Raw genomic sequence first — 21681 nt, 5'->3', positions numbered from 1 at the left:
GTTGATAGAAATGCAATAAATAAATAAATAACTGTAGAAAAATGTATGCGAGTACAATACTGCAGGAAACATGAGACAGCAGAAAAACAGCCTTCCTTGCAGAATCGTTTGATCGAGTGTGCTTCCTCCCTGACAAGGAAAATTCAGATTAAGAACTGTGACAGTTGTCAGCCTTTAAATGGGATCAATTTTATAAGCCCAATTGCAATTTATTTTCTTCGAGGATCATAATTCCAGATAAATATTACTAAAGAGCAATTCTAAGCTGAAGAGACAAAGGCAATTAAACTCTACGTTAATTTGTTTACCAGTGTCACGTGGAATAAAATGACTGTAAGTTTCCATAAATTGTCTGGCTGTGCCAGTGGAGAAATAACTTTGTGGAGTATTGGAATGAGGCCATCTGAATTCTTTTCTATAGACCTGTGTTTAATTAACGTTACGTGACTGATGTTTTATATGACAAAATCCATAGCAAGCAGTGCTGATGTTAAAGTTCGCATTGGCCGAATCATATTGGGTTGCTGGGGCTGTCTTTGACTTACAAAAAGGCCAAAATGGGGATGGGAAGTGAGGGCAAGTGAGCAGGAGCTGTTTGAGGAGAAGCTCAAGAGAAGTATTTGCTTACGCCCTGTTTTCAAACAGTGGAATTTCTCATGAGCTTAAGCCCCATCCAAGAAGGAGAAAATATTAGCTTTAAAGGATCAATTCTGAACTCTTCTGGTTGCAAAGATAACCTTTAAAATGTGAGCAAATGCAGTGTAGTGTTAGCAGGTATAGTGGAGGTACAGGTTCCCCGTACTTCAGAGTTCACTGAATGGAAAAGCAAGCAGCAGAAAAAAAAATCATAGCAGTCCTTGTTGCTTTTATTTAGTTGTTTTTTCCTTCTCCAGGACCCTATTGACAATAGGAAATAAAGGAAATTAAGACAAATGTCTCTCATCCATCCTGTTTGGAGAACATTTGAATAGGAATACAGATCCTCAGCAGCTAATGCGTATAGTTTTCCAGACTGCTGGTGTTTTTGAGATGAATACAGTATTGGTTTTTATTGTTGGCCATAAAATCTTGTAAGTATTTCTGATACTTAACTCATTAGATCTCTTGTGTTCTCCATCAGGCTGAAAGGAGAAAAAGCTTCCATGCTTTTTGTCATTTCTGATGAGCTTCTGCTTGCTACCTGGAAGAATACAGATGAAGGTCTGCTCCTCCTGGTGATAGCTGATAGCCAGGCATGCTCACATTGATTTCTGATTTTGTTTTAAAACATGTACAAGTTAACAGCAGTGGATAAAGTTGGCTTTACGGATTTCCTTCCAGTTCCATCCTGATAAGCTCTAGTTGTTGTCCTTTGATACAATTATTTTACTTTATTATATGCTCAGAGTTCCTAATTTGTTGTTTTTTCAATCTTCTGTGGATTTTTTAAAGTGATTTTAAAACTAAATCTGTTGGTGGATCCTCATAGTAATTTGTGGAAAAACTCTGTAAGTTGACAAATGGAAGCTGAGCCAGATTAAGTAGCTTGCTGGAGTCAGTGTCAGGATTAGAACTCTGTTCCTGGTGTGGTCTCTGAGTTCTGCACTGAACTTTAGTCTCATGAGAGATTTTACAAGGTGAGGGGATCTGCTTGCAAGAATTTGGGCACGTGGCTTGGGGAGGCATTACCAACTCCATCAGATCTCATTTGGCAGTAGGATGCTCACCAGGAGGAGGAAGGAGACAGGAGGGAGATTAAATTAGTAGGACTTCTGAAATGGGTCTAGGAGGTAGCAGGACGATGCCTGTGTTGTCCTGTGGGCTTATCATATGTTCAGTCAGGAAAGAAATGGGGAGTTTAGCATGTGAAACTGCTTTGTCAGAGCTGAATGGACAAACATGAGGTTGGCGTGATAAAGGTGAGGGTTAATCTTTGCTGCTGTTCCTCGAGTAGAACCACGGAACTGGACCCAGCACTGTTTTTAAGGAAGACATGAGGCAAGTATATGGACTGCAGTTGTGCACATCCCCGTATTTACAAGAGAGGAATAGCAAAAAAATAATTTTTCATTCTTCTTAACAGAAGGCTAATTTTATTTTATTTTATTTTTTTTTTTTTTTGCTGCTCTTTCTCCCTTTAGTACTATGAATGTGGAAAGGCAATTTGTGTGGAATGTTGCTGTTGGGCTTTTTTGTTGCTGATGTTGTTGGTTTCTAGTTAGGACCTAAGTCTGAGGAAGAGAAAGTAGATTGAATTTTGCACAATTATCACTGTGCTGTCTGAATAATATCAAGTACAAGTGTAGTTTGAAGGAAGTCTCAGGGTAGGATTATTTAGCATCTCTGGAAGATACTGCGTTGATAACTATTTCTTGGTGGTTAAGGCAAAGACAGAGGAGCTCTTGTTTTTTTTTTTACTTAAACATATTTAAAGATTGCTCTTCATTGAAAAATAGTTTTACTTGGTTTAAAAAGAAGATAAATCTAAAGTCAATGGTATCAAAATACAGATTGGTCAATCTAGATTGTCCAGAGTAACATGCATGCTGCTTCTCACCATCAGTAGGTGAATTGGTAACGTTCTGAATGGGCCTAGAGTTTGTCATAAGGGTGAATGGCCGTCAGCTGAAGCCTGTTAACCTCCATGTTTGTTGGCCTGCTTTGTGAGTAGTACTGATTGCTGTCTTCTGGTAAACAATAAACCACGTCCCTTCTTCAGAAGGCAGTAGAGATCTTTCTGCCCTTTCCTTGAGTCTTTGGAGTCATGTTTTACAAACATCTTGTTTTTCTTTATGCTATTGGGGTTTCCTCCTTTGTATGGATGTATATTATGTGTGAGAATAACATTATATTATGTTGTGAACACTCATTGTGATGGAATCGTTAAGTTTGGAGCAAACAGAGACCCTCACTCAATGGGTCCCTGTCTCATTCCCATGACTTTCCCATTGATACCGAGTCCTGCAGCTGCTCTTTGGAGAGGCACACAAGTTCATTTTCTCCTTGGCTCTTTCTGAAGGCCCATGCTGTATGATGTGCAGCGACACAAGAGTCTGGCAGGTCACAAAAAGCATTTTCTGGTTGTGCTTTTTAGTGGAATTTGAGGAGATAACATCCCAGATGCTGGTCCAACAACATTCTGAACATTTTTCTCCATGCTGCTGTAGCCCACAGACTGGACCGGGTCTTCCAGAAGGGATGGAAGAGCTTTTCTCTTTTTTTTTTCTTTTTTTTCTCCCATTCCTCTTTTCTTTGAGCTTTCAACGTGTCATTAGCAGACATCAGGGATCTGTGACCACTTTCTCGTGCCCTTGTGGCTAATTGCAAAAAGGAGCTGTGTTTGGAGCAGGCTGGCTAAACCAAATTAGTGTGGGAAAAGGCTGTCTGGTTCTTCCAGCCGTGTGGGGATGCCAGGGGAGCATATGGTTGGTGGTGAAAGGTCTGGGGCTCAAATGGCTGAGCGGTGTTCCCAGTGCTGCTGTATTGATCGGCCCTTCTGTGCCCGTGCTGGAAGAAGGGACAGCCCTGCAGCACTCGGGTTGGGACACAGGATTTATTTGCGTTGGTGGAGGTCTCAGGGTTACGGCCACTGGGATGCAGGAGGAAGCTGAAAATAAGTATTGGTGGCGAGGCTCATGGCGGTATGATTTCAAAGATCTTTCATGAAATTTCAGCCATGTAAATGATGTCTGACTCACGCTGACAGTGTTCAAAGTCAGCTTTTAAATGCACTTCTCCAAGTTCTCAGTGCTTCATACACTCTGCTGAGGAGAACGCACAAAGTAATAAACAGATTAGCAGGCTCTGGGTGTTCTTGGCAGTTGTGTAACTCCCCTATACATTTGCATTCCTTCATTTTGTTTTGATTCTCAGTGGCCTTTTCGTGTTATCTTTACTTTTCCCATTTATAATGAGGGGAAAATTGACTGCTATCAAAGAGGAAATGTGCCAAAAAGGGGAGAGGCTTGTCACTTCTGAACTCAGCGAGTGATTTTCTGTCAGGTTCTGAATGTATAGCAGAGGTTTGTCATAGCACATACCGAAATGTCACGGTAAAAATTCCCTGTTTGATTATGTAATTAGAGAAGGCCCAACTTGTTTGTGTATTTTTAATTATGGAAAGCTAAGGTTCAGTTATATGTAATGGAGGGAAGAAGCCTAGGTTTATCCTTCAGACACGACGCTGTGGGTAATTCTGCAAATACTCAATTGCACAAATTTTAACACGCAGCAGCCCCTGCCTCATATTTAATGTGGCAAAGGCAATGTGCTAGAAGAGCAGGAGAAGGAAGGAGATATTTCACTGCTGATAGCAAAGGAAGCAGAGTTTGCTTCCCATCTATAGAGCCTTGTTGTGTACCCCCCGTCCCCCGGAGCTGTGTGCCTGCAGCCTGTGACAGGTGGCTGCTGGGGCTGCTAATTGCAGCCTAGCACAGCATGTGCAAAACACTTCCTGCCGTATGTCCTGCTTGAGTGGGAGCCCGTTTGGTGCGCTCCCGTCAGAAGCCACAGCAACAGATGTGTGCAGAAAAGGCGAGGGCTTGCATTTCATGCGGTTCAGCTCCACGTTTTCACAGGACCATATGGTTTATATAGATGTTTTGTATACATCTTATCGAGCAGATGATTAGAAGTTAAGGATTAAGCGCTGAGTCGGGCTTCCACTAAAACCCGTGTAAAGTGACATTATTGAAAACATGAGCGACCTCTAAAAGTGACAGAGCTGCCTGCATGTTTTGCTGTTTGAGGATATAGCAGTAAACGTCCATGGAAGCATATTTTAATAATATATTGAAGAAGATTTAGCTCTAGCACTCCACTTTGGATATCTGCTGTGCACATATGAAACAGTAGACTTTTTTCTTCCCAAACTGCTGAAAGGTGGGTGCAGGTGACTGGCCACATGCATCTGTGTCCTGTGCCTTCATGTTGCCTCTGCGCTGTCTCTGTATCAGAATCATAGAATCATTAGGGCTGGGGAAGACTTCTAGGATCCTCGAGTGCACCTCTGGCCCACCCCACCATGCCCACTGCCCGTGTCCCTCAGTGCCACATCCCCACAGCTCTGGAACACCTTCATGGGCAGCCTATGCCAGTCCTGACTGCTCTTTCAGAGAAGCAATTGCTCCTGAACCTCCCGTAGCTCAACCCAAGGCTATTCCCCTTGTACTATTGCTAGTGTGGGTGACATTGGAGCTGGCTGTTCCTGCATGCTCTTAGGGGCTTGAAGATGAGGAGGATTTGTCACAGTCACTGTGCACAAGTTGTCCTCTTCCACTTTCAAGACTTGTTTCCTGAGCACAGCGCTCTGGGCTTTGTCTCGAGTATCTTTGTTATCTCACTGTACCGTAATTTTGGGGAATACTGCTGGGTTAAAAAGAATAACAAACTTTCATGAGCTTATATTCAGTGAGGTTGAATGCAGAAAACGAACCTTTTTTAGGTTTATGAAAGCAAGGAATTACGGGTACAAATATATAATAATTTTACTAGCTAGAGTATACAATCTAAACAGTTTTTATTGTGGCTTCATTTATCACTAACAATAAGGCATCGTTAAACGTTCTGTTTTGATAACACTGAGTTTTCATGCAGTTTTACTTGAACAGGTGTAAAAGTGATATGGGAACTTACAGGAATCTGAAATAGGATCCTATTTCCATTGGATGGCCTCAGAACTGAACAGCTCTTGGTATTGAGAGTGTATTTGTGTCTTGAAATTGGATGATGCATGTGTAAATCAACTTTAGAAACAGTCAGTGTCTTGGTTCAGGCAGTGGGTATGGGAGGAGTCCCATTGATAATCCTCAAATCCAGTCTGTTTTCTTTGTTAGGAATGGATCTACTCAACCTGAACCCATCATCTGCAGGGGTCAAAACAGATAACACTGAGTTTCTTCTTTTAACTAAGAACCAACCAATAGGGTATAATGTAATAAATATATATGTATAAATATATGCATACGAAATCAAAATAGAATACAGCAGTCTTCAGATGAATTATCCTTGTCATAGTCATGTCTACGCCAGTAAAAGTTGAATTACCAGCAGTGCATGCAGTGACACAGCCATCAGCTGTAGACACAAGCCTTAGTTGTGCGTGCTGCTGCAGTTCTACCCCCATTTGTCAAGCAGGATCTCTGTTGGAAAGGTGACTTTACATAGCTCCAGCAGCCACGATGCCCACAGTCAATGCAGAGATAGCAGAAAAGTCCATCATCAGTGCCCTCATCTTATCCTGTGCCATCGGAAGGCAGCGTGTTTCCTTCCAGTTTCTCATCTTGTGCTTGAACAAACAAAAGCAGGGCGTTTTCCAGAGCTCACTGATGGTTTCATCAGACCTGTTAGAATATACCTTTGTACGACGAGTGTCCATCCCAGCTCGGGGCAGTAAGCCCAGCCAGCACTCAGCAGGCCGGGAGAGATTTAGCCTGCAGATACACCTCGCTTCTCTCACTTAACTGTCTGGTAAAAGTAATTAAAACTTTCAGTGATAAAAGAAAAATCTGTAATTAAATCAGAAGGCCACGTACGAGGCAGAACTGCTGCTGCCCTTCCATTGCCTTGCACAGGAGCGTGTCAGTTTGAGGGGAGAGAGGGCACTGGGAAGGGGCTTGGATCTGACCCATAGTATTGTGCTGAGGTCATTACAGTCCCAGAAAGGTGGGATCTTTTCTGAATAAATTCTAGTTTGGGACTTCAGATTTTATTGGAAAGTTGTTCTGCTTCACACAATGATTTTAATTGCAGTTTAATGTCAGAATAAATGGTGTATGATGCATCTGCGTAAACGTCATTTCCATTTTTAAAAATATGAATCAGTTTCTTTCACGTTTCTCAAAACTATGCACTTAATTTCTCACATATGATAACATTTGAGAAGTGGCAATTTCAAAGAATACCAGAGCAATTTAACGAAACACATTTGAAGGACATAAATTTGGTCATAGGAAGAGTTCTCCTTGCCCCTTCTCCCCCATTCCATAGTGAACAACTGAAAGTAGTTGTAGGCAAATTTGACCTGTAAGGACTTTCATAAAAACCAATACAAGTATTTTAAACTTTCCGATCCCTTCAGTAAGTTCTCAGTCATTAATTTTGTAACTTGGAGGGGAAAAAAACTGAAAAGTTGTAATAAAAATTCACGTTCATCAACATTTGAAGGTATTCTCAGAGTTATGCTGATGCAGATGAGTGTATATTTGGGGTGTTATCCAGAATTTTTTTTTTAAGTAGCTTTTGAAAGCAACATCGTTTCCTGCAGGTTGGAAATACATCCAGAAAGTCACAAATTTTGAGTATCCACTAAGAAGAAATCTGCTCATTAATTCACTGAGTTTTTCATTGGCTAAAGGCAAAATTTCTTGTACAGCCAAAGCATTTTTGGATTAACTTTACTTTTTAAATTCCAATGATGAACGTAGAGATAAGGTACTTCTCTCTATTATGGAACTTCTGGACTTGGATGTGAGCATACTGATACAAATTAGTCTATTTTGACTTCTGCAAAGTGCAAGTGGTTGTATTTAAAGAGCTCACATCATCTGCATTCCATCAGCCAACAGCAGGGAGCCCATAGTAGTTGTGCCAGGTTGCTTATTGCAGAGGTGGGCTTTGTGCTCAAACCCATGCTGAAGAAAGGCCTCCCAGCAGCCTGTAGTTTTGAGTCCTTCCCAGCTGTGGTGCAGTTCAGCCCAGTTGCTTTTCAAGTTAGCTGTGTTAAAGATGACAGCTGGTTTGCTCTCAGTGACGTGCTCAGGCAAATGGTAACATGGCTTTCTTTGGACCTCCCTCCCCATGCAAGTAGTGCAGGATGGGGCTGATGGTAGGAAACCCCTTGCTATGAAATCTGGAAATAAGGAGTAGTTGCAGATCACTGTGCACTGATAGGCTTGGCTTCTTAGGAGAAGTAGTTTGAAATGCAGTGACAGCCAGCAGCGTGTGCTTGAAGTCAGTGGAGGGTCTCTAAAGGAAAGGTGCTGTTGGTAGACAGGGCTGCATTCTGCTGCTGCACATCACCAGTACGACAAGGATTTAACTTTGAAAAACGACCGAAGTGGAAACACAGCATAGGTTGCACATGGTCATGTCTTACCTTGCTAGCTGGGAGGAGATTGCTTTTAGAGCTCTTCATGCGACTTCTCCCAGGGGCTCATCCCTAGATCCCGTGTTTTGGGAAGTTCTTCAGAGTCTCCTCCAACGAGCAGTTCTATTCCTGGTGTTTCAGCAGCTTGTTAGCACTTGGTGAATGTCTGCCATGTGGTTTTGGTTCAGGGAATGTTTATTTTTTTCCTGATACCTTCTTTCCTGCCATGCCTGTTTTTACAGCCTTTTATGAAACTTCTTTGTTGCTTTTGGAATTATGACTCCTTTCGTTGAAAACACCATTCTGAAGATAATCTGTAGCTTTTGTAAATATAAAAAGTATTCAATGTATCCAAACTTGTGAGTCATTTGTGCTTCTACACTCTCAATTCAATATCACTCCTAGATAATCTGCATTGTTACCTGTTGTAACTACTTCTTTCCTCATGTACCAACATCCTATGCTCACTCTGTGTTCAAAACCTTTGAACGTATTCACTTTCCAGTTTTCTCAACTGATACCTTTTCAACTATTCCTTGCTATACCTGATAATACTAATTTTCTTAATAATTAATAGCAATTTGCCTTTCATTTCCATTATTTAATCTGCTTATCTGCAAGTTCAAGCACACATTTACAAGGTACCTATTTACATATTTGAACAAGTCTATGTTGTGTTACTCAAAATGTTGATGCTTTGCAATTGTTAGTCACATAATTATCCTAAACATTTTAATAAATCCTTTCTTTACCCTTCTTTTTTTTTCTTTTGTGGGCTCCAATTTTGCTTGTACCAGCAATTGATGTAAATAATAAATACTACGGTAATTTTAAACAGTTGTTTAAATGGTGCTTACCTTCCCAAATGTAGTATTTTGTGAGGTTTTTTTTACCTAATTGTCAGGTGACCCTAAATGAGGGATCCTGGAAGCATTAATTGACTTAGAAATAGTACCTTTGAAAACTAAACCACGTGTCCACATTTTGTCTGTGGTTTTGGTTTGTTTGTTTTGTTGGTTATTGTTTTATCTCAATAGGAGTTTACCTGGTGGTAGTCTTATCACCTTGACTGAGTTGGACACCATCTCAAGATGAACAAAACTTATTTCAACCAGTGAAGTAGTGACTACATGGAGATTCACCAGGAATTGTTATGACGTGAATATTTTACTTGCTTTGAGTTGTTGTATGCTTTATGCATATAGTTTTACAGCTATATATTCTAAATCGCATTACTTCTCTGGGATTTAGCCAGTCCTATGGGATGCCTGGTAATGGGCTGTGGCTGTAAATTCTGGGATGGAGCAGGACCTTCGACGTGCTATGATGTTTCGGAGCCCACTGTTCTCAAAATCTGACCTGTTTGCTCAGGGAATAGGGGAGAATCCATGAATGAAATTTCTGGCTATTAAAATGAAATGGAAAAATCAGCCCACTCTTCCTCAAACATCACCATTTTTTTCATTTTAATATTGTAATGGATTTTTCTTTTCATATAGCTGGGGTCAAGCCTTGCTGCTTCTCATCTGTCAAGTCATCTTAGCTTTGCAGAATTTCTGCCAGCAAATGTGTAGACCTAGAACTGAGCAATATTGAAATTACCAATGAAAGAGCTTTATTCTTCTAAGCATATTTGCCAAACGCTCTGACTGGGAGATTAAAATACTGGTGTGAAGCAAATTTGGTTAGGACTTTGCAGGCAGACAGTCATACTAGTTTGAACCGCTGGTACAATGCATTCAGGCTTCATCCCTTGCAGCAGGCTGAGAGCATCCTGCAAATCTCTTGCTTTTCCAACAGTCTTTGTCTTGTTTCTTTATTCTTTTGCAATTACTTATTTATACTTTTTTTGGTGTGTGGGAGAACCTAGCATCTGTTTGATGCAAGATCACTAACAATTTTGTGGAGGAAAATAAATGATGTGTGTACTCCATTGACACCCAAGAGTAGCGACTGAGCATGCTTCAGTGCTCCCACCTGTAGCACAACTGATTAAGTGTGGAGAGGATGAAAGAAGATGAAAACACATTGAGCAGAGGAACTGAAAGTGCATGAGGCCAAGAGGCTCCTAATGTGAGGAACTGTTACCAGTCTAATAGTAGATAGTCATAATATTTTTAGTTTATAAGGTTGATATTGATGTAAAATGCAGAAATAAAGGATGAGAAGCAGAAATCAGAGGGAGATATTCTTCATCAATCATCAGAACCTCAGTTGTAATGCAATGAGAGTAAAGGGCATCTATAAATGAGGCTGGGACTCAGATCATTTGTCTTCCGTAGTTACTAATGGATCTGTAGTCCTTGGCCCCTATTTCCTCTTGGAAGGCAGTTATACTTCTGTCCTCCACAGCATCCTAAGGCTGTATTTCTGGGCTCTGATCACTCAGCATATTGTCTTTAAGAGCATGGGGACATCTGCATGATTTAAGGAATGTAAAGATGGATATTTCTAGCATACAAAGAAGCATATCAGAAATACCTGCCCAAGGGAGGCAGGTTCTTGGAATGGCCGTGTGCACCAGCCCTCCAGTTCTTCTTGCTTCCTCCAGTGTAGGATCTTGGGTTGGATGGGACCTTAAAAATTATCTACCCCCACCATGCACTCCTCTGGTGAGATTATCTGGGAAAGTGAGCTGATATTCTTGAGTAATCCAGAGTAGAGTGGATGGGAAGTATTGGGAAGGAAGCTGGGAGGAGGCATTTTGGGAAGCTCGAGTAGGTTTGGTGTGTGTTGGTAATGTAGAAAGGAAGCACCCAGGGGGAAAAAATGACAGATTTACATCTTGGAGTTATTTTAGACGGTGTTATTCTCCATGGGGAATTCCCATTCAGCTAAGAACAGTACCATTCTTATAAAATATTTCAGGGTAACACTGTGACACAACTCTGTATTAGAATCTCTAGTTAAACTATAAAATGTTTAGAAGATATAAGAGTTACCCATCTCAATAAAGCTCTTTAAGAATCACTTAGTGTGGCTGGAAGGGGCATAGTCAGAATACTGTGACATTAACAAAGGTTTCTCAAGAGCAGCCTTAACTCTTCTTGTAAGCATTTTTACTAATGATTTTGACACTAGCAAAAAGGCAGACCTGACAAACATAATTGGGAAGCATCACCAGAGAAAGACCAAATATGCAAGAGGACCAAGGGACTGTGGAAACACAGCCTTCAACAGAAAACGGGCTGAATCTTGAGTGATGGTTCAGCCAGAGGTGTTTGCGTGTGTGTGTATGCCAAGTCCTTCAGATAGGGAGAGCTCTGAAGAGCACCCTGGTGCCCAAACCATAACTAGTGCCCAGCTGGAGCCCAGATGCCCTGGAAAGGCTGGAGGCCATCTGGGCTTGGTGCAGCATCCTTATGACTATGGAGGAATTCAGAGTGTTGTTAAGGACACTGTAATCTCAACTCTTAAAAGGACATCATTTTACAAAGCATGGCTTTTTTTTTTTCCTTTCTTTTTGAGGGGGAGGGGAGAGAGAGAAATTGGTTGGCAGTATTTTTTGCTCTTACAGTATATGGAATTCAGAATATCTCAGGCATTGACAACCAAGAAATGAGAAGTTATGAAGTAAGAAAATCCAGATTTAAATCTTCCCCTGCTGAGCTGGCAGTAGCAGCTGAAAATTATTTGCATGCTAAGGTGTAGTTGTAGTGAGCAGTGAAAGGAGCAGCTGAAATACCTAAATGGAGCTGTTGGTTGGATTTTGGGAGATTTATTAAACTTTCACTGTTCACCTCATGTACAGTCCTTCTGTGTGTTTCAGCTTCATTTCAGCAGTAAGTGGGGCCCATTTTCTATCTGTAAGATGAATAGGGGAGAGATGTGTGGGTTTGCTGGTATTCAGAAGAAGTGCAGAGTTGGTCATCGCTCAGGGACGAGGAATTCTAAATGTACATTTCCACCTGGTTGGAGGATATGGAGAAGACAGGCAAACTTGTGCTGGTGCTGCACAGGGAAAGGCGATGGCACTGGGTAGAAAAGAAACGTTCTAGTTGGATGCAAGGAAGAGCAAACTACCTTGGTGCTGATGGGTCACTGGAGGGGCTGTAAATGTGTCCTGGAGTGTATGAGACTCAGCTGACCAGTGCTGAGCATCCTGCCCTACTGTACCCTGTCTGGAAAAAGCTGGACTGCAGACTTCACAGGTCCTTCCCAACATCTACTCTGTTCAAATTCACTTTTCTTGATCAAAAATGTTGGGTTTTATAGTCATAATAAGTGTTATCAGATGGCCAGGATTATCCATGAACTTACAGATCCATATCTCAGCTGGTTTCTTATAAAACTATATTTTCATGTATTTATTTTTGACAGCAAAAATGTTTTGCATTTTTGTGAATAGGGTTTTGTTTTGCTGCCGTTGGGCTGAGATTTCTGTTGTTTGGCATTATTTTTGATGTAAAAGATTTTGATGTTTGCATTTATTTTTCTGTGCAGAGGTTGCTATAATCAGATGAAGAATCCGGGTATTTTCTGCAGCCTTTTAGTACCAAAGCCACAAACATCGTAGCCTGGAATGAGGAAACAAATAGGTTTTCAGTGGGTTGCACTGAGGTCCTAAAAGGGGCATCTCTGGCTGCATGGCTTACAGCAGGGCCAGGCCTGCTGTGCTCCTACATCAGTTCTCATAAGGAAATGGTGTTGCAGAAAGGCTAAGGAAAGAGAGCAGGCAAGGCAAGACTTAACAGCCTACGTGTATCTGAAATTGTAAATAACTAAAGATAAAAAGGAAATATTCGGGAGAGCGTAGGGGCTTATGGCTAGAAATAAAGCAGTGAAATGAAGAAAGAGAAGATTAAGGCTAAATGTCATGAAAGAGCATTCTGCAACAGTAGTGGTTTTTTAGATGACTCTTCCAAAGAAAGCAAAGAAAAAACTGTTTTAGGACAAAGGCCCTTTATTCCTTTTTCTTTTTTCCCTGTTTCTTTCCTTCAGCTTAACCAGTCTATGTAAAATAATCTCATATGGGTATATAAAAGAATGTATTAAATTTTTTGAGGCCTGAATGTGAATCTCTGCATCCTTGGAGCTGTTGTGATGATGCCTGAATCTTGTGCAGCTTCACCAAGCCAAAGGCACAACCTTTCTCACCCAGATCTCAGGGCACAAAGTTGCAATGCTGCAGTGCAAGGAGCTGGGCAGGTCAGGATTTACTTCTACATAAGTTGCAAAAAAGAGAGTGTGAAAAAGTATGTTTGAGTGCAATGGGATGAGAAGAAAGGAGGAAAACTGGAAGAAATAAAGCTTGTCTGGGAGTCTTGCTTTCTTTTTTGGCCAGGTGTTGATGCTGCCCCTTCATTTATCACCAGTAGGACCAGATGGCAATTCCAGCAGTAACTTGTCCTATCATTGGAGATTAGAATCATTGTAAGAAAGCAAGGAGGGTATTTATGGTTGATAGCTGCTAACAGGATGTAAAGAAATAAACCAAAATCCTGAAGTTAAGCTTTGAAATGGGTTAAATAAGGGGTAATTCTTTACAATGTCATATTTTGACACAGATGTTCTTAGCTGACAGTGGCTTTTGATGTCTGAAACATCTTTCCTTTAACGTTATCTCCAGTGCCATGGAATTCTTGCAGAATGAAGTTGCTGGCATTGGCGGTGTTGCATCTGTGGGCTAATGAAATGGTGCAGATAAAGCTTTTTTTTTTGTCTTTAATGTGTCTGTGTGAAGAAACTCCTGTGTGTTCTAGCTGAAGATGAAAGCTTTGTAAATTTGTGTGCAATCGTTAGTGCTATCAATATCACCTTATTATCAGTAAGATAACTGAATACTTTGCTGCTTTTCCTTTGCTTCTTTCACTTCTCAGTGCAGTATTCCAGCTGAACCTTGCTAATCTGACAGCTCTTTGCTACCGGTCTGGCCGCAGCCGGAGACAGCCTGAGCTCCAAACCTCTTTGGTATTTTCTCTGTATTTGGAGATGTTACGTGATACTTTCTCCTGCATAACAGAAATCACTAAATCTTGCTAAGAGTTAAAACACAACTTTTCCTTGGGCTCAAAAGCCTCTGCTGCCCCATGGGAGTCTTTGTGAGATGCAGACACTTCATCTTGCCCTTTCCTGGAGAGTAACCTGTCTTAGAAATTCCTTCCACGACCAAGTGTCTGCTGCGAGTGCTGTTTCTGCTGCTGGGTAAGAAGAGACAAATTGTACAGCAGATGCATTCACACACAGGGTGGGGAGGCACTGGCACAGGTTGCCCAGGGAGGCTGTGGATGCCCCATCCCTGCAGGCATTCAAGGCCAGGCTGGATGTGGCTCTGGGCAGCCTGGGCTGCTGGTTGGTGACCTGCACACAGCAGGGGGTTGGAACTGGGGGAGCATTGAGGTCCTTTTTGAACCCAGGCCATTCTATCATTCTGTGATACCTCTGGGCACTAGGGAAGCTAAGCCATGTAATCCTGGTCATTCCTCCTGTGATGATGATGGCTTTCCCAGCAGACATCTTAAAACATTAACGATGTCATTTTCTTTATGAAACTTTCCAAACCTCACTTCAGCCAAGCAGGAGGGAAGCACTGCTCTGATCTGTTTCTGACTTCATCGTGTGTGTGTGCCGTGTGATGCTGGGGGCTTCTCAGACCCTTGGAGGAATCAGGCTGTCCCTGGGAGAGATTGTCTTTATAGCAGTGATAAGATGGAAAGGATCATGGCAGAGACCAAACTGATGAAGGCAGAAATAGTACAAGAAACAGCATGCTGAAGCTAGAATATTTAAAGCTGCATTAGAGGCATCTCTTTTCAGTCTCTTCAGTAGTTACCTTGTGTAGCCAAGTCCTTTAGCAGTAGATGGTCTTTTCTCTACAGAAGAAAGAGCATTCCAGAAGCAGGTACTCCACGCCTCTTGCCCAAGTCCACTTTGTTAATATTGCAAAATTGCAATCGAACTAAGCTGATTAAATGGTGCTGTAGATTTGACACACAGAAACAATATTGTTAATCTGGCAGCCAAATACATTGCAGGGAAAATGAGGTAAGAGAAAACCATAAATTCTATCCAGAAATATTTTTTCCTTATTAAAAAAAAAAACAAAACAAAACAACAAAACATGGCTAGAATGTCTTTCTTTCAAAAAAACCAGCACTGGAGTGGAGGATATAAGATTTTTTTTATTTAAGCAGAGAAAGAATGCAAGCACAAGGTAAATTTGGTATTTAGGAAAAGAAAGACCTGTGTTATTACATTTGAGAAGTTTCTTGGAATGATCTGCAGGTTCCATGGGGAAGATCTGCACATGCTGCATACATAGCTGAAAAGGAAGTTGAATTCCTTTCTGTTCGTAATGCAATCATCTTACAAGGTATTTTTTATTAGATTAGACCCATGTGACTAAATTGCTACTGATGCCTTTTGTGAATGCTCCTAAATCATCAGCTAAATAGCAGCTGATCTAAGTTTGGCAAAAGGAAGAAATGAAGTTTTGGAAAATGATCTTCTTGTTCCTGATAGCAATCAGACAGAATGGGTTACTTGCATACAGTCTTTTTTTAAAAGCACCATAATAACGGGAGGGCTGCAGATCTTTTTTATGTTAGCAGAGGGAAAAGAAAAAGGTATATCCATACTTTGAGCTTAAACATGCTGTGGATGTTCAGGTTTATATATATGTGTGTGTATAAGTTTTATATATGTGTATTTATATATAAATATATATAAATTATATGGATCTTTAAGGCATACAGCAGGATGAAAAGATTGCTGTCTCCAGTTTTTTTTCTATCATCACTAGAAGCAAAAGCAAAGCATACAGTGCCTTACCTGACCAATTACTGAATTGTTTTCCTCTGTCATTTCCTGTTTAATTCATAGCTTTTGATAGCTATTCTTTGTCTTCAGAGAAATCTTTCCTGTGTTCTAGGGGTCTCCTTCAAAGCAGCACACAGACAATTGAGGCATTTTGGTATTTAGGGCATGTCCCCAGCTTTCATCTGCTCTTCCTTACCTTTCATGTTTGTTTTTTCCCATTGTCAGAACCTGCAGTGCTCCGGTATCCCTGGCAGCAGCTGGGAGTGCATTCACTTCAGAGGTGGGTGGTCCTTCTGTCCATCCTGCTGTCCAGACACTGGGGAGAGTACTGGGTGTAGGCCTGGCAAAGTGGGATCAAGCTTATTTATTTGTATACATGCATTAAAAAACATGTTAATTCTTATAGGTAATCTTACTAGCATTCAGTTTGGTGAACATACATCGCTAACAGATAGCAGTATGTGTCTGTTAAATCTGATGGGATTTGGGGGCAGTTGTGGTTTAATTTGTTTCTGGGAGTTCTGTCAAAAGCAAAATCCTTTGTAAAGCTGCAGGTGTTAAAATTAGACAAAAATGCTTTCTGTTCTGGGAAATTATATGCACTTACAGCAATTGAATATTGAAGTTGAAATGCAGGGAGAAAAAAATATCTTAATAACCTGCTAACTATAATTCTGAGATTTCATAGAAACAGATTTCCTGGCCCTTCCTTCTGGTTCCTTTGAATAAATAAAATGTTTACAGATCCATTGAAGCTCCCATGTAGTGTCAGCCCAACTAGTTCAGCTTTGTTAAATCTGGAAGTTCATTTTGTATGTAAGTTCCTGAGACAGGAGTTTTTCAATTTCACCAAGGCTTACTGCAGTGTATATAAACTTAGTGTTTTAGACTTATGTGTAATGTGTGTTAAGTCAGTTACAGTGACCTGGGGTAGTGCTGAGGAGCACAAAACAGTAGCACTGGTAACACAAGGGGGAATGGCTGCTTACAAGGGTGGATAGTGATAGGACAAGGGGAATGGTTTTAAACTGAGACAGGGGAGGTTCAGGTTGGATATGAGGAGGAAGTTTTTCACACACAGGGTGGTGAGGCACTGGAACAGGTTGCCCAGGGAGGCTGTGGATGCCCCATCCCTGCAGGCATTCAAGGCCAGGCTGGATGTGGCTCTGGGCAGCCTGGGCTGCTGGTTGGCGACCTGCACACAGCAGGGGGTTGGAACTGGGGGAGCATTGAGGTCCTTTTTGAACCCAGGTCATTCTATGGTTCTATGATTCTGTGATTCCATGACTTCGCCTACTGGTATCCAAAACGTGGTACAAAACTTCTGCAGTTTGCACTAATTTTGCCACAGCTAAATGAATGGAAAGATACTGTTAAACTTCTGTTCAACCCCTGTAATATCAGCCAATTAATACAATTTTTCTGTTGCACTTGATTGCCTTTTCATTTCTTTAAAGACAAAATAAACAAGAGGCGTATCTGAAGAGAGATGGATTTATTTTTCTTTTGCTGTGTAATCATCACAGATTCATACATTCTTACATTTCTAGCATTTTCTGCCTCCCCTAAATGTTTCCAATTGAATTTTGGAGGTGGGTTTTTCCTCAAACAATTGAGGCTCAGCGCTGTGCCATGTTTTCTGTTTTCAAAGAAAGTCTGCAAGGATGTCAGTGTTGTTACATGCTGTGTAGTCTCTTCTTTGCAGTTTGAATTTTGTGGCATGATTTGTGGCATTCAGTGTCTGAAAGCTCAAGAACACTGATTATTTCATAATTGTGTGTGTCAGTACGTGGTTTTCTCAACACAGACCACAGGTAGAACTTCAGTCCAACCTATAGCACCTTTGTAAGTTATGAGTACTGATAGGAGATATTCACGCAAAACCTAAAGCTTTTCTATCTACAGTTCTATAATGCAGTTCCTTCAGACTTGACTTCTATGTTTAGAAAAGTTATTATTGTAACATCAGTTCTCTACAGATTTCCTATAGACAGAGACTGCCCTGGGGCTACAAAATGCTGTTAGGGAGATATCAGCTGCCACAAATTGGAGGCGAATATTTGTGGATCCATCTAAACAGAAGAGAAAGAACGTTGCACTGTGAAGCACAGTAATGCTTGCACGGTTACAAAAAGTATTTTTCTGTCTTCAATCCAGAAATAACAACCAGGAAATATTCCTAATCCCTTCATTCGTTTTTCTTGATTTATGTCTTTTCACATCTTCAACAGAACTTGAACCATCTTTCCATTCTTAGAGCAACAAGATTACAGTTGACAAAATCTACAGTCCTATATTTTGTTTCTACCTGTACCAACCATTTGAGGAGGGCACCAAATCACTCTGTTGCAGTTTTTTGTTAGTAAATTCACAACATTGCCATCCTCACGTGACTTGGGAAATAATCCCACTTTGAGGTATGCAGGATGTTTGGATGAGTGGTGAAGGACACGCAAACTATTTTCATTTGGATATATGGAAATCTTAAAATGATCAAAAATGGAGTTTTGAGAAATCATTCAAATTTGCTGATGCTTCACCTTCGGTGAGGTCGTATGGCCGATCACTTGGCTCTTAATTTATTATGTTGATCTGCAGAAATATGTACCTGGGTGAGATGTGGGCAGATCTCGTTACTCTGACTTTGAGCTTTGCTTTGAGAACACGTAACCGCTGGATTTATGTCAATGCATTCAATTTCTGCTCTTTAAAATATTTTCATTTTCAAATATGCATACTTAAGCTCTGATACACTTTCCCCACATTGCGGCAGATTTAAGCTTTCTTAAGCTTTGTGTTTTCTTTAAAGTCCTGCAGATCCAGCCTTCCTTCACACCACCACCAAATGGTCTCAGACTCTTTAATCTCTCAGTGCTGTCTTCACTAGGTCATGTTACTCAGCATTTGTCGTCCCTTTAGAATCCCTTTTAAATACATAATATTACACTGAAGGCTCACTTTTTATATATTTTTATTTTTATTTTTGCTGCACCTCTTGAAGGAAAAATTTGATACAGTTACACAAGCATTGTGAAAACTGTTGACTCCTTCAGAGGTTACCTGAAAGATCGTAGCCCTGATTGTTAGGATGCATGTTGCAATATGTTCAAATACTGTAAAGTAATGAAGTGCAACACTATATGGACATGAGTCCATAGATTTTTTAATTGAGTAAGAGTTAATGTCCATAATTTATCAAGGCCTTTTTGCCTGGTTTTCTATGCTTTGGTATTTCAACCTCTTCTCTTCCCTTGTGCCTTCTCCACTTGGTCTGCCTCTCCCAGAGCTGGTGCAGACGTTGGTGGGCAGCTAATTCAGGGATCTGGAGGTATAAATTGATTCTGGAGCTTTCTCCTGCTCTCTTGAATGAGGTATAAGATCAGAACATAAAGTTCTCTGGCTGTAGGTGACTAAGAAAGGGAAAAGGGTGGTGTTGCAGCAGAATATAATGCCTGTCAGGACAGAGGTGAGGAAAGCACACTTCCTTGGGGTTGGGTTAATAAGATCTTTTGGGTTTTGGTGTTTTTTGGCTTTTTTTCTGTAGTTGGTCCTGTGCCATGTGTATGGTTGTAGTTTTCTGCAGTGTACCACTGAAAGCCTTATGGTTCTCCAGGGATGGCTGCCACTTTAGACAGTTACCCTCCATGGAGAATTTTACTAATTGTAGAGGTTATACTATTGAGATTCAAAGAGAGATCAGCTGCTATAGAAATATTTGTAAGGAACCTCTAAAGGAAAGAACTACAGATGCTGTGTTTGGAAAAGAAATGGGACTTAGTTATAATGTAGTTAGATGAGTCTTCTAGAAGTGCTGTTTTGCTTCTCAGAGCTCTGAATAGCACTGGAATTTTTATTGTACTGAGAGTGAAGTCCCAGTGTAACTCAGTACAGAAGATACAAAGCTCTAGGTATTGCTGGAGGCTTCTCAAGGGCCGTGTAGGCTGACCTTGTGCCACGTGCTGATGAGAGAATTAAGGAAGCTTTTAAACTTACAATAACATCTTTTTTCTCTAATGCTAATGAGAAAGATCTGTTATATTGGTGTCCATAAAATGGTAAATAACAGTTAAAAACGGGATGGAATTTGTTCTTAGAGTGGTCCATTAAATGGTCACATTAGTTCTTGCTTGCTGGTCTTTGGTTTGATTGCTGGTTTATTTATTTTTTTCCTTCAAACTGTTAAATATTGAAGCTGCCTTCTCTGCATCATAAAGCAAAAAGGAAATCTGATGGTTTTCCTCCAAATTCATTTCCAGCTGTTTGCCTTTGCAGCTGAAGTCAGTCATCTTGTAGATCCCAAACCAAGAGGAGGAGGGATCCATGCTCGTTCTGTGCATATCTTGTTGCTGTTGCTTTCCTCTCATCCCACTGATGCAGGGTGTGTGGGGTGGCTGCTTGTGGGTGAGAAGCTGGAAAACAAAGATCTGCTCAGCGCCTTTCAAATCTACTAGTTCTTAAATTTGGCACTTTAAAAAAAGGCATTTAGAAAAGGCTTTGCTTTTGTGTAGCTGTACACAGGAATGTTATTATGAGTACTGTTTTCTAATGTTTTCTGTGTACATTTAGCTTAGGGTAGAATAATCTTTGTAAGACTGCAAAAACATACCTCCCAGAGGCAGATGACTGATGGAGACTGCAAGCCTTTGTAGTGTTTCTGTGGCAGTGCCTCTTATGTGTGTTCCCTTATCTAAAAGCAAATGGGCTGAGATGTTGCACCTGTTCTAACTAATGGGTTTCTTTTAATACCCAAGCATCCGTATGAAGCTTGAGCATGATTTTCACCCTCGTAACTTAAAGCAAGACATGTAACTTCATCAAAGTTACTTCTGATTTATGCCAAAATTTAGCTCTTTCAAGGAGCTCAATTGCTGAAGCAAATGCAAATATTTAATTCTTGAGGTTTTTGTGTCTTTTGTTTGCATTTGTGACGCTGTAATGAAGAGCAAACTCCCAATGTGCTATGGATGCAGGCAGCTACTGGGACTGGAAGACGAGTGCGATTTCACCTGGTTGGGACCAGAGTCTTTCCTATGAAATCCTATAGAGGGGCTGAGGGGGGGGTTAATCTGTAATTTTCAGTTTGTTACTTTGTTAAATGTCTGGACAATAGTTAATGCTGTGTCAACAGCATTTATAGCAGAAAATACCCCAAATAATACAGAAATAGAGAGCAGGAACTATTTCCAGTTGGAACAAACGGGAAGCTAACAACATTAGGAAAACATATTGATGTTTTTACATAGCTGTGCAGTAAAATGCTTAGGTTAAAAATAAATCTGACTTAATAGCACCCACGAACATAAAAAATAATGTCTAAAACCAGTGTATTATTTTTGCCCAGTGATTTATGGGCATTGACTTTTTTTTATTGTGATGTGTTCAGATGGTTTAGCTTCTTTGAACTTGCTGCTTGGGAATAAATTAGCAAAGTGTATTTGGAGGTTTGGAAAGTTTTGTTTCTCAAAAGATTAACTAAATGTTGAATTGGATCTATGTAAGATGCTTTGTCTTCAGCCCAGGAAGAAATGTAAAAAAAAAAAAAGAAAAAGAAAAAAGAAAAGAAAATCAAATCAAAACAGAGTCTTACATTTGAGCAGAGACATATGCTTTGTGGGTTGGCACCAGACTAGTGTGCAGAATCTTGTAGAACCAACTCTTCATACTCTAAGATATTTAGAGGAACAACATTCAAAGCACGGTGCTAGAGGATTTAAGGAGAAGATAATAGAGTTCCTTCAGATGGAAAATGTCTGCATGGAGATTTCTTGGTGGCTGCCCATTTATTTCTAATGCCATGTAACATTGAGTCCTTTGTATCAGTGTTAGATGACATACATGAATCAGTTACTGCAAATAAT

At 40.6% G+C, this 21681-nt stretch overlaps 1 protein-coding gene across 9 annotated transcripts in view; it reads left to right on the top strand.

Annotated features, from left to right (window-relative positions):
* The window catches only part of MBD5 (methyl-CpG binding domain protein 5), a 128169-nt gene that overhangs the window by 20927 nt on the left and 85561 nt on the right, over window positions 1-21681 (top strand). Inside the window, exon 2 of one of the 9 annotated variants that reach the window (XM_048954062.1) lies at window positions 16049-16103. The exons of the other annotated variants lie outside the window; for them this stretch is intronic. The gene's annotated coding sequence lies outside the window, so the exon portion shown is untranslated. The remainder of the gene's footprint in view (window positions 1-16048; window positions 16104-21681) is intronic. 9 annotated transcript variants of the gene reach the window in all.

Source organism: Lagopus muta, chromosome 8 (genome assembly GCF_023343835.1).
Source record: "Lagopus muta isolate bLagMut1 chromosome 8, bLagMut1 primary, whole genome shotgun sequence".
Taxonomy (NCBI): Eukaryota; Metazoa; Chordata; class Aves; order Galliformes; family Phasianidae; genus Lagopus; species Lagopus muta.
This window is presented reverse-complemented; position numbering and strand designations above follow the sequence as displayed.